This window comes from Aegilops tauschii, chromosome 6, assembly GCF_002575655.3.
Source record: "Aegilops tauschii subsp. strangulata cultivar AL8/78 chromosome 6, Aet v6.0, whole genome shotgun sequence".
Classification (NCBI taxonomy): Eukaryota; Viridiplantae; Streptophyta; class Magnoliopsida; order Poales; family Poaceae; genus Aegilops; species Aegilops tauschii.
This window is the reverse complement of record NC_053040.3, coordinates 112,182,641-112,195,001: the sequence shown is the minus strand read 5'-3', so window position 1 is coordinate 112,195,001 and position 12,361 is coordinate 112,182,641.

Below are 12,361 nucleotides of genomic sequence, written 5' to 3'. Positions count from 1 at the left end.
TGATTTTTCCTCAGATGAAAGACTTCATATAGCAGAAGATGGGCACCGGAGGCCTGCCGGGGGCCCACGAGGCAGGGGGCGCGCCCCCACCCTCGTGGCTAGGGTGTGGGCCCCCTCTGGTATTTTCTTCGCTCCGTATTTTTATTAATTCCAAAATTGACATCTGTGAAGTTTCAGGACTTTTGGAGCTGTGCAGAATAGGTCTCTAATATTTGCTCCTTTTCCAGCCCAGAATTCCAGCTGCCGGCATTCTCCCTCTTCATGTAAACCTTGTAAAATAAGAGAGAATAGGCATAAGTATTGTAATATAACGTGTAATAACAGCCCATAATGCAATAAATATCAATATAAAAGCATGATGCAAAATGGACGTATCACTATGCACCGTTGTGAAAGTTCGTCGTGCCGAGACACCACGTGATGATCGGGTGTGATAAGCTCTATGTTCACATACAACGGGTGCAAGCCAGTTTTGCACACGCAGAATACTCGGGTTAAACTTGACGAGCCTAGCATATGCAGATATGGCCTCGGAACACTGAGACCGAAAGGTCGAGCGTGAATCATATAGTAGATATGATCAACATAGTGATGTTAACCATTGAAAACTACTCCATCTCACGTGATGATCGGACATGGTTTAGTTCATATGGATCACATGATCACTTAGATGATTAGAGGGATGTCTATCTAAGTGGGATTTCTTTAGTAATATGATTAATTGAACTTTAATTTATCATGAACTTAGTACCTGATAGTATTTTGCATGTCTATGTTGTTGTAGATAGATGGCCCGTGCTATTGTTTCGTTGAATTTTAATGCATTCCTAGAGAAAGCTAAGTTGAAAGATGATGGTAGCAACTACACGGACTGGGTCTGTAACTTGAGGATTATCCTCATTGTTGCACAGAAGAATTACGTCCTAGAAGCACCGCTAGGTGCCAAACCCGCTGGAGGAGCAACGCTAGATGTTATGAACGTCTGGCAGAGCAAAGCTGATGACTACTCGATAGTTCAGTGTGCCATGCTTTACGGCTTAGAACCGGGACTTAAATGATGTTTTGAACGTCATGGAGCATATGAGATGTTCCGGGAATTGAAGTTAATATTTCAAGCAAATGCCCGGATTGAGAGATATGAAGTCTCCAATAAGTTCTACAGCTGCAAGATGGACGAGAATAGTTCTGTCAGTGAGCATATACTCAAAATGTCTGGGTATAACAATCACTTGATTCAACTGGGAGTTAATCTTCCTGATGATAGTGTCATTGACAGAATTCTTCAATCACTGCCACCAAGCTACAAGAGCTTCGTGATGAACTATAACATGCAAGGGATGGATAAGACAATTTCCGAGCTCTTCGCAATGCTAAAGGCTGCGAAGGTAGAAATCAAGAAGGAGCATCAAGTGTTGATGGTCAACAAGACCACCAGTTTCAAGAAAAAGGGTAAAGGGAAGAAGGGGAACTTCAAGAAGAGCGGCAAGCAAGTTGCTGCTCAAGTGAAGAAGCCCAAGTCTGGACCTAAGCCTGAGACTGAGTGCTTCTACTGCAAAGGGACTGGTCACTGGAAGTGGAACTGCCCCAAGTATTTGGCAGATAAGAAGTATGGCAAGGTGAACAAAGGTATATGTGATATACATGTTATTGATGTGTACCTTACTAGTGCTCGCAGTAGCACCTGGGTATTTGATACTGGTTTTGTTGCTAATATTTGCAACTCGAAACAGGGACTATGGATTAAGCGAAGATTGGCTAAGGACTAGGCGACGATGCGCGTGGGAAATGGTTCCAAAGTCGATGTGATCGTGGTCGGCATGCTACCTCTACATCTACCTTCAAGATTAGTTTTAGACCTGAGTAATTGTTATTTGGTGCCAGCGTTAAGCATGAACATTATATCTGGATCTTGTTTGATGCGAGACGGTTATTCATTTAAATCAGAGAATAATGGTTGTTCTATTTATATGAGTAATATCTTTTATGGTCATGCACCCTTGAAGAGTGGTCTATTTTTATTGAATCTCGATAGTAGTGATACACGTATTCATAATATTGAAGCCAAAAGATGCAGAGTTGATAATGATAGTGCAACTTATTTGTGGCACTGCCGTTTGGCTCATATTGGTGTAAAGCGCATGAAGAAACTCGATTCTGATGGAATTTTGGAATCACTTGATTATGAATTACTTGGTACTTGCGAACCATGCCTATTGGGCAAGATGACTAAAACTCACGTTCTCCTGAACAATGGAGCGAGCAACAGATTTGTTGGAAATCATACATACTGATGTATGTGGTCCAATGAATATTGAGGCTTGCAGCGGGTATCGTTATTTTCTCACCTTCACAGATGAAGACGTACGACTACATCAACCGTGTTGTCATAACGCTTCCGCTTTCGGTCTACGAGGGTATGTGGACAACACTCTCCCCTCTCGTTTCTATGCATCTTCATGATCTTGCGTGTGCGTAGGAATTTTTTTGAAATTACTACGTTCCCCAACATATGCGTGGATGTGCTGGTGTGATTGTGGTGTCTATGAGTGTGTGTCCTTATAATTGACAAATTTGTTATGTGCTATGAACTTGATATGTACTTAGGTTCCCCGAGCCATTCTTACATAAATAAAAAGGTCTTACAAAAGCCTCATGTCATCTGGTAGGGAGATATGGTTGGCGTTGGAGGGGTAAAGTAGGAGCAAGCATGAAAGAGTAGAAGGAAGAGGATCATTGACCGGCAACATGATGATGATAAGGTGGTGTACAACGATGGTTAGAAGGTAATGGCTGTGTCCCATGAGCTGAGAGAAGTGCTCTATCGGTGTGCGGTGACACCTTACTCAATGCACGTTGCTGGTTGCAACAACGACATTCCAAGTGAGACGAAGGTGACGATGATAAGTAGGGGACAACTAGCCACGAAGAACGTATAGAGAGAGAGAGAGGTTGGTACGGGTTGGAAGGAGCTGGCATGAAGAAATTTAGGGTCGTCAAGCAAGCATGAAGTTAGAAATATGTCCATAGAAAATTAAGTATTGAATTCATGCTCCAGCCACTTACTTCAAAAATCTGAACTGATGAAGTGAGGTGTGCAAATATTTCAAAACTCCCCTCCCGTCCAAGCTTCATCAAGCCTTAGATGCGAGATCAATGTGTTGGGGAACATAGGAGTTCAAAATTTTCCTACGATCACGCAAGATCTATCTAGGAGAAGCATAGCAACGAGCGGGGAGACTGTGTCCACGTACCCTCGTAGACCGAAAGCGGAAGCGTTAAGTAACGTGGTTGATGTAGTCGAACATCTTCGCGATCCAACCGATCAAGTACCGAACGCACGGCACCTCCGCGATCTGCACACGTACAGCTCGGTGCCGTCCCTCGAACTCTTGATCCAGCTGAGGCCGAGGGAGAGTTTCATCAGCACGACAGCATGGTGACGGTGATGATGAAGTTACCGGCGCAGGGCTTCACCTAAGCACTGCAACGATATGACCGAGGTGTGTTTTTGTGGAGGGGGGCACCGCACACGGCTAAGAGAAACTTTGGTGTCCTTTGGGGTGCCCCCCTCCCACGTATATAAAGGGAGGAGGGAGGAGGAGGCGCGCCATGGGGGGCAATCCTACTCCAAGTAGGATTCGCCCCCCCCCTTTCCTATTCCAACAAGGAGAAGGGGGAAGGAGAGGGAGGAGAGAAGGAAAGGGGGGCCGGCCCCCTAGTCCAATTTGGTTTGGGATAGGGGGGCACATGCCACACCTTGGCCTACCTCCTCTCTTCCACCAATAGGCCCATGAGGCCCAATAACCCCCCGGGGGGTTCCGGTAACCCCCCGGGGGGTTTCGGTAACCCCCCGGTACTCCGAAAAATACCCGATACACCTCGGAGCTATTCTGGTGTCCGAATATAGTCTTCCAATATATCAATCTTTATGTCTCAACCATTTTGAGACTCCTCGTCATGTCCGTGATCTCATCCAGGACTCTGAACTACCTTTAGTACATCAAAACACATAAACTCATAATACTGATCGTCATCGAACGTTAAACGTGCGGATCCTGCGGGTTCGAGAACTATGTAGACATGATCGAGACTCATCTTCGGTCGATAACCAATAGCGGAACCTGGATGCTCATATTGGCTCCCACATATTCTACGAAGATCTTTATCGGTCAAACCACATAACAACATATGTTGTTCCCTTTGTCATTGGTATGTTACTTGCCCGAGATTCGATCGTCGGTATCACTATACCTTGTTCAATCTCATTACCGGCAAGTCTGTTTACTCATTCCGTAATGCATCATCCTACAACTAACTCATTAGTCACATTGCTTGCAAGGCTTATAGTGATGTGCATTACCGAGAGGGCCCAGAGATACCTCTCCGACAATCGGAGTGACAAATCCTAATCTCGATCTATGCCAACTCAACAAACACCACCGGAGACACCTACAGAGCATCTTTATAATCACCCAGTTACATTGTGACGTTTGATAGCACACTAAGTGTTCCTTCAGTATTCGGGAGTTGCATAATCTCATAGTCAGAGGAACATGTATAAGTCATGATGAAAGCAATAGCAACAAACTAAACGATCATAGTGCTAAGCTAATGGATGGGTCTTGTCCATCACATCATTCTCTAATGATGTGATCCCGTTCATCAAATGACAACACATGTCTATGGCTAGGAAACATAACCATCTTTGATAAACAAGATAGTCAAGTAGAGGCATACTAGGGACACTCTGTTTGTCTATGTATTCACACATGTACTAAGTTTCCGATTAATACAATTCTAGCATGAATAATAAACATTTATCATGATATAAAGAAATGTAAATAACAACTTTATTATTGCCTCTAGGGAACATTTCCTTCAGTCTCCCTCTTGCACTAGAGTCAATAATCTAGATTACACAGTAATGATTCTAACACCCATGGAGTCTTAGTGCTGATCATGTTTTGCTCGCGTGAGAGGCTTAGTCTCTACAACATTCAGATCCGTATGTATCTTGCAAATCTCTATGTCCCCTTATAACACTTGATGACGGATGGAATTGAAGCATCTCTTGATGTGCTTGGTCTTCTTGTGAAATCTGGATTCCTTTGCCAAGGCAATTGCACCAATACTGTCACAAAAGATTTTCATTGGACCCGATGCACTAGGTATGACACCTAGATCGGATATGAACTCCTTCATCCAGACTCCTTCATTTGCTGCTTCCGAAGCAGCTATGTACTCCGCTTCACACGTAGATCCCGCCACGATGCTCTGTTTGGAACTGCACCAACTAACAGCTCCACCATTCAATATAAATACGTATCCGGTTTGTGACTTAGAGTCATCCGGATCAGTGTCAAAGCTTGCATCAACGTAACCATTGACAACGAGCTCTTTGTCACCTCCATAAACGAGAAACATATCCTTAGTCCTTTTCAGGTATTTCAGGATGTTCTTGACCACCGTACAATGATCCACTCTTGGATTACTTTGGTACCTCCCTACTATACGTATAGTAAGGCACACATCAGGTCTGGTACACAACATTGCATACATGATAGAACCTATGGCTGAGGCATAGGGAATGACTTTCATTTTCTCTCTATCTTCTGCAGTGGTCGGGCATTGAGTCTCACTCAACTTCACACCTTGTAATACAGGCAAGAACCCTTTCTTTGAATGATCCATTTTGAACTTCTTCAAAATCTTATCAAGGTATGTGCTTTGTGAAAGTCCAATTAAGCGTCTTGATCTATCTCTATAGATCTTGATGCCCAATATGTAAGCAGCTTCACCGAGGTCTTTCATAGAAAAAATCTTATTCAAGTATCCTTTTATGCTATCCAGAAATTCTATATCATTTTCAATCAGCAATATGTCATCCACTTATAATATTAGAAATGCTACAGAGCTCCCACTCACTTTCTTGTATATACAGGCTTCTCCAAAAGTCTGTATAAAACCATATGCTTTGATCACACTATCAAAATGTTTATTTCAACTCCAAGAGGCTTGCACCAGTCCATAAATGGATCGCTGGAGCTTGCACACTTTGTTAGCACCCTTTGGATCGATAAAACCTTCTGATTGCATCATATACAACTCTTCTTCCATAAATCCATTCAGGAATGCAGTTTTGACATCCATTTGCAAAATTTCATAATCATTGATACGTCTCCGTCGTATCTACTTTTCCAAACACTTTTTCCCTTGTTTTGGACTCTAACTTGCATGATTTGAATGGAACTAACCCGGACTGGCGCTGTTTTTAGCAGAATTGCCATGGTGTTATCTTTGTGCAGAAATAAAAGTTCTCGGAATGACCTGAAACTTCACGGAGATTATTTTTGGAAATAATAAAAAATACTGGCAAAAGAATCAAGGCCAGGGGTCCCACACCCTTTCCATGAGGGTGGGGGGGCGCGCCTGCCCCCCTGGGCGCGGCCCCCTGCCTCGTGGCCCCCCTGGAGCTCCACCGACCTCAACTCCAACTCCATATATTCGTGTTCGGGGAGAAAAAAATCAGAGAGAAAGATTCATTGCGTTTTACGATACAGAGCCGCCGCCAAGCCCTAAACTCTCTCGGGAGGGCTGATCTGGAGTCCGTTCGGGGCTCCGGAGAGGGGAATCCGTCGCCGTCGTCATCATCAACCATCCTCCATCACCAATTTCATGATGCTCACCACCGTGTGTGAGTAATTCCATCGTAGGCTTGCTGGACGGTGATGGGTTGGATGAGATTTATCATGTAATCAAGTTAGTTTTGTTAGGGTTCGATCCCTAGTATCCACTAAGTTCTGAGATTGATGTTGCTATGACTTTGCTATGCTTAATGCTTGTCACTAGGGCCCGAGTGCCATGATTTCAGATCTGAACCTATTATGTTTTCATGAATATATGTGAGTTCTTGATCCTATCTTGCAAGTCTATAGTCACCTACTATGTGTTATGATCCGGCAACCCGGAAGTGACAATAATCGGGACCACTCCCGGTGATGACCGTACTTTGAGGAGTTCATGTATTCACTATGTGTTAATACTTTGGTCCAGTACTCTATTAAACGGAGGCCTTAATATCCCTTAGTTTCCATTAGGACCCCGCTACCACGGGAGGGTAGGACAAAAGATGTCATGCAAGTTCTTTTCCATAAGCACGTATGACTATATTCGGAATACATGCCTACATTACATTGATGAATTGGAGCTAGTTCTGTGTCACCCTATGTTATGACTGTTACATGATGAACCGCATCCGGCATAATTCTCCATCACCGATCCAATGCCTACGAGCTTTTCACATATTGTTCTTCGCTTACTTACTTTTCCGTTGCTACTGTTACAATCACTACAAAACCCAAAAATATTACTTTTGCTACCGTTACCGTTACTATCATACTACTTTGCTACTAAATACTTTGCTGCAGATACTAAGTTATCCAGGTGTGGTTGAATTCACAACTCAACTGCTAATACTTGAGAATATTCTTTGGCTCCCCTTGTGTCAAATCAATAAATTTGGGTTGAATACTCTACCCTCGAAAACTGTTGCGATCCCCTATACTTGTGGGTTATCAAGACTATTTTCTGGCACCGTTGCCGGGGAGCATAGCTCTATTCTTTGAGTCACTTGGGATTTATATCTGTTGTTCACTATGAAGAACTTGAAAGACGCGAAAACAAAAATTTATCCCTCAACTACGAGGGGAGGTAAGGAACTGCCATCTAGCTCTACACTTGATTCACCTTCTGTTTTGAGTAAGCTTGTGACACCTAAACCTGCTTCTGCTATTAATTCTGATATGTTGCATGTTATTGATGATGCCACTTCTGCTATGCATGATACTTATGATGAGACTACTTCTATGCTTGATACTACTGTGCCACTTGGTGAATTTCTTGATGAGCAACTTGCTAGGGCTAGAGAAAATGAAATTATTGAAACTGATAATATTGATGAAAGTGATGATGAAGATTCTCCCCCTAGATATGAATTGCCTGTTGTGCCTGAGGGCTATGTTATGGATGAAGAAACTGCTAGAGACTTTCTCGCTTGCAATGATAGAAGTGATCTTAAGAAATTATTAGCTAAGCTGAAACAAAAAACTCTGAATGCTAGAATGAAATATGATCCTGCTTATGCTACTTCCCCTATCTTTGTTACTGATAAGGATTATGAATTCCCTGTCGACCCTGATATAATTACTTTGGTTGAATCTGATCCTTTTTATGGCTATGAATCTGAAACTGTTGTGGCACATCTCACTGAATTAAATGATATAGCCACCCTATTCACTAATGATGAGAAAACTCGCTACTATTATATCCTTAAAATATTTCCGTTCTCATTAAAGGGTGATGCTAAGATATGGTTTAATTCTCTTGATCCTGGTTGTGTGCGTAGTCCCCAGGATATGATTTATTACTTCTCTGCTAAATATTTCCCGGCTCATAAGAAACAAGCTTCTTTAAGGGAAATATATAATTTTATGCAAATTGAAGAAGAGAGTCTCCCACAAGCTTGGGGGAGGCTTCTCCAATTACTTAATGCTTTGACTGATCATCCTCTTAAGAAAAATGAAATACTTGATATCTTTTATAATGGACTAACCGATGCTTCCAGAGACCACCTGGATAGTTGTGATGGTTGTGTTTTCAGGGAAAGAACACCAGATGAAGCTGAAATTTTATTGAATAATATGTTGACCAATGAAAATAATTGGACACTTCCTGAACCAACTCCTAAGCCAACTCCGAAGAAAAGGGGTGTTCTATTTCTCAGTCCTGAAGATATGCAAGAGGCAAAGAAATCTATGAAAGAAAAAGGTATTAAAGCTGAAGATGTTAAGAATTTACCTCCTATTGAAGAAATACATGGTCTTAATTTACCGCCTATTGAAGAAATATATGATCTTAATTCATCACCTATTGAAGAAACACATGGTCTTGATAACCCGACACAGGTAGTAAAGGTAAATTCTCTCTATAGATTTGATGAAGGTGATATTCCTCACTATAAGTCTGCTAGACAATGCTTAGAAGAGTTTGATAATTTTATTGTCAAACAAGAAAACTTCAATGCTTATTTTGGTAGACAATTGAAATACAATGCTTATATGATTGAACACTTGAGTGATCATATGTCTAGAGTTAAAGGTGAACTTAAACTCATTAGTAAACATGCTTCTATGGTTACCACTCAAGTAGAACAAGTACTTAAAGCTCAGAATGATTTGCTCAATGAATTAAATAGTAAGAATAATGATTTTGCTGTTAGAGTGGCTACTAGAACTGGTAAAATGACTCAGGAACCTTTGTATCAAGGCCATCCTAAGAGAATTGAGCAGGATTCTCAGAGAAATAATATTGATGCACCTAGTCGTTCTAAAAAGAAGAAAAAGAAAAATGATAGGACTTTGCATGCTTCTAGTGAACCTGTTGTAGACACACCTGAGAATCCTAATGATATTTCTATTTCTGATGCTGAAACACAATCTGGTAATGAACATGAACCTAGTGATAATGTTAATGATAATGTTCATGTTGATGCTCAACCTAGCAATGATAATGATGTAGAAATTGAACCTGTTGCTGATCTTGATAACCCACAATCAAAGAATCAACATTATGATAAGAGACTTTGTTGCTAGGAAACACGGTAAAGAAAGGGAACCATGGGTTCAGAAACCCATGCCTTTTCCTCCTAAACCATCCAAGAAAAAGGATGATGAGGATTTTGAGCGCTTTGCTGAAATGATTAGACCTATCTTTTTGCGTATGCGTTTAACTGATATGCTCAAAATGAATCCTTATGCTAAGTATATGAAGGATATTGTTACAAATAAAAGAAAGATACCGGAAGCTGAAATTTCCACCATGCTTGCTAATTACACTTTCAAGGGTGGAATACCAAAGAAGTTAGGAGATCCAGGAGTACCCACTATACCATGCTCCATTAAAAGGAATTATGTTAAAACTGCTTTATGTGATCTTGGAGCCGGTGTTAGTGTTATGCCTCTCTCTTTATATCGTAGACTTGATTTGAATAAGTTGACACCTACTAAAATATCTTTGCAAATGGCTGATAAATCAACTGCTATACATGTCGGTATTTGTGAGGATGTGCTTGTTGTGGTTGCAAATGTTACCATTTTAACGGACTTTGTTATTCTTGATATTCCCGAGGACGATAGTATGTCTATCATTCTTGGAAGACCTTTTTGAATACTGCAGGGGCTGTTATTGATTGCAACAAAGGCAATGTCACTTTTCATGTTAATGGAAATGAGCATACAGTACACTTTCCGAGGAAACAACCTCAAGTTCATAGTATCAACTCTATTGGAAAAATTCCATTGATTATTTTTGGAGGTTTTGAGTTTCCTCTACCTACTGTCAAGAAGAAATATGATATTCTTATTATTGGGGATGTGCATATCCCCGTTGAGGTAACATAGTGTTATTCGAAATTTCTCCGGTTCCATGTTATTCGGAATGAGTTTGTTAACAAGACTTGGTCAACCTTGTTGGTGGATTCCTTTTGATGAGCATGGGATGGATGAAGTTAGAAAGCACAACCTTCTGTACCCTCCTGTTACTTTCTATTATTTAGTTGAAATAAAGTAAAAATAGTATTTTCTGTCAGTTTTCTGAATTATCCGTGCAATAAAAAATACCCTGAAAATAGAAGTTCTCCAAATGCCCCGAAATTGAAATATGATTTTTTTCTGGAATATTTGAGAATATCTGGCACTGAGAACACATCAGGGGGAGCAAGCACCTGGCCACGAGGGTCCAGGGCGCGCCCACCCCCCTGGGCGCGCCCCCTGCCTCATGGGCCCACGGTGGCTCCCCTCCACTTATTCTTGCACCCACACACTCCTTCCTCCCAAAAAAATCACCAACCAGCTCAAGCACGAGTTCTAGCTCATTTTGCTGCGATTTTCGATCTCCTTGCTCAAAGCACCTCTCACAAAACTGCTTTGGGGGATTGTTCCTTGGTATGTGACTCCTCCAATGGTCCAAATAGTTTTTGTTCTAGTGCTTTATTCATTGCAAATTTGTGTTGCCTAGGTGACCATGTTCTTGAGCTTATCAAATTTTTATGGTCCCAAGTAGTTCTAATGCATGATATAGTCTCTAGGCACTTGTGGGAGTAGTTGCTATCAATTTTGTTGAGTTTGGTTCACTTTTATTTGAAGTTACTAAAAATTTCAGAAATTTTCAGAAAATGATGAAGAGATTTTTGAGGGGCTCTTCGAGCCGAAGCTCGAAGTATAAGCAAAGTGAAGAAGAAGAGAGGCCCAAATATAATCTGCCTCGCACCGCGGAGGTTCGGCCGTGTGAATGGCCTTGCGATGATTTCTTGAGAGCAGCCGGGATTTATGATGATTTCTATGAGTTGGCTGAGAATGCAGGCCTCACCGACTTCCTCCGCGACCAACGCGAACAATATCTCTTACTCACCAATACCTTTGTGCAAAATTTTCATTTCCATTCTAGGAGGTCACCACCTACGGTGGATTTTTACTTATATGATGAGTATAAGGAGATGACCCTTCGTGAATTCTATGAGGTTTGCAAGTTGCCCTTTTCGGGCATCATAGAGGAACCACATCGTGACAATGTGGATGGGTTTATTGATACCATTGTTGTAGGGGAAATGAGGAAGGTTTCCGACGCACGAATTACTAGCATACACTTTCCTGTTCTACGTTACTTTGCTATATTTGCTAGTAGGTGCTTAATTGGTCGCGGAAACTGTGGAAACCTGAGTGTCCCTGATATTATTATTTTGTGCCATGCCTTGTTTCGTGATGACACATTTAGTATGGGCGCTATTGTTGCAAAGCGGTTAAATCTTAACCGTACTAAGGGCCCTATCTTGGGAGGCATCTTCGCCTCGCGCCTCGCTGCATACTATAACATACCTATTGGGCATTATGAGAAAGAAGAAAATTTGATGCCTCCTGTTTATCTAGATTATAAGAGTATGGTAGCGCATGATTTTATAGTTAAGAATAGGGAAAAGGCGCTTAAGTACAAACTCTTATTTGATAAAAATCACCCTAAGACTATTACCTTGCCTGCTCCTTCCCTGTTTGACTTATCTGCAGGCAATTATCTCGTTCCGCTGGCGGCCATCCACGCCTACCGGAACCCTACATCAGCTACAGAGCCAGAGCTGGAACCATAATTTGATCCTCCACGACAGTCTGATTACCAGTGGGATCCGGAGGTGATTGCCAACCAGTGGCAATCCGAGGCTTCTTCACAGTACGACCCCAACTATAACTTTGGATATCCGCCAAGCCAGCCGTGGCAATAGACCAACTTAGGCCAAAAGCCTAAGCTTGGGGGA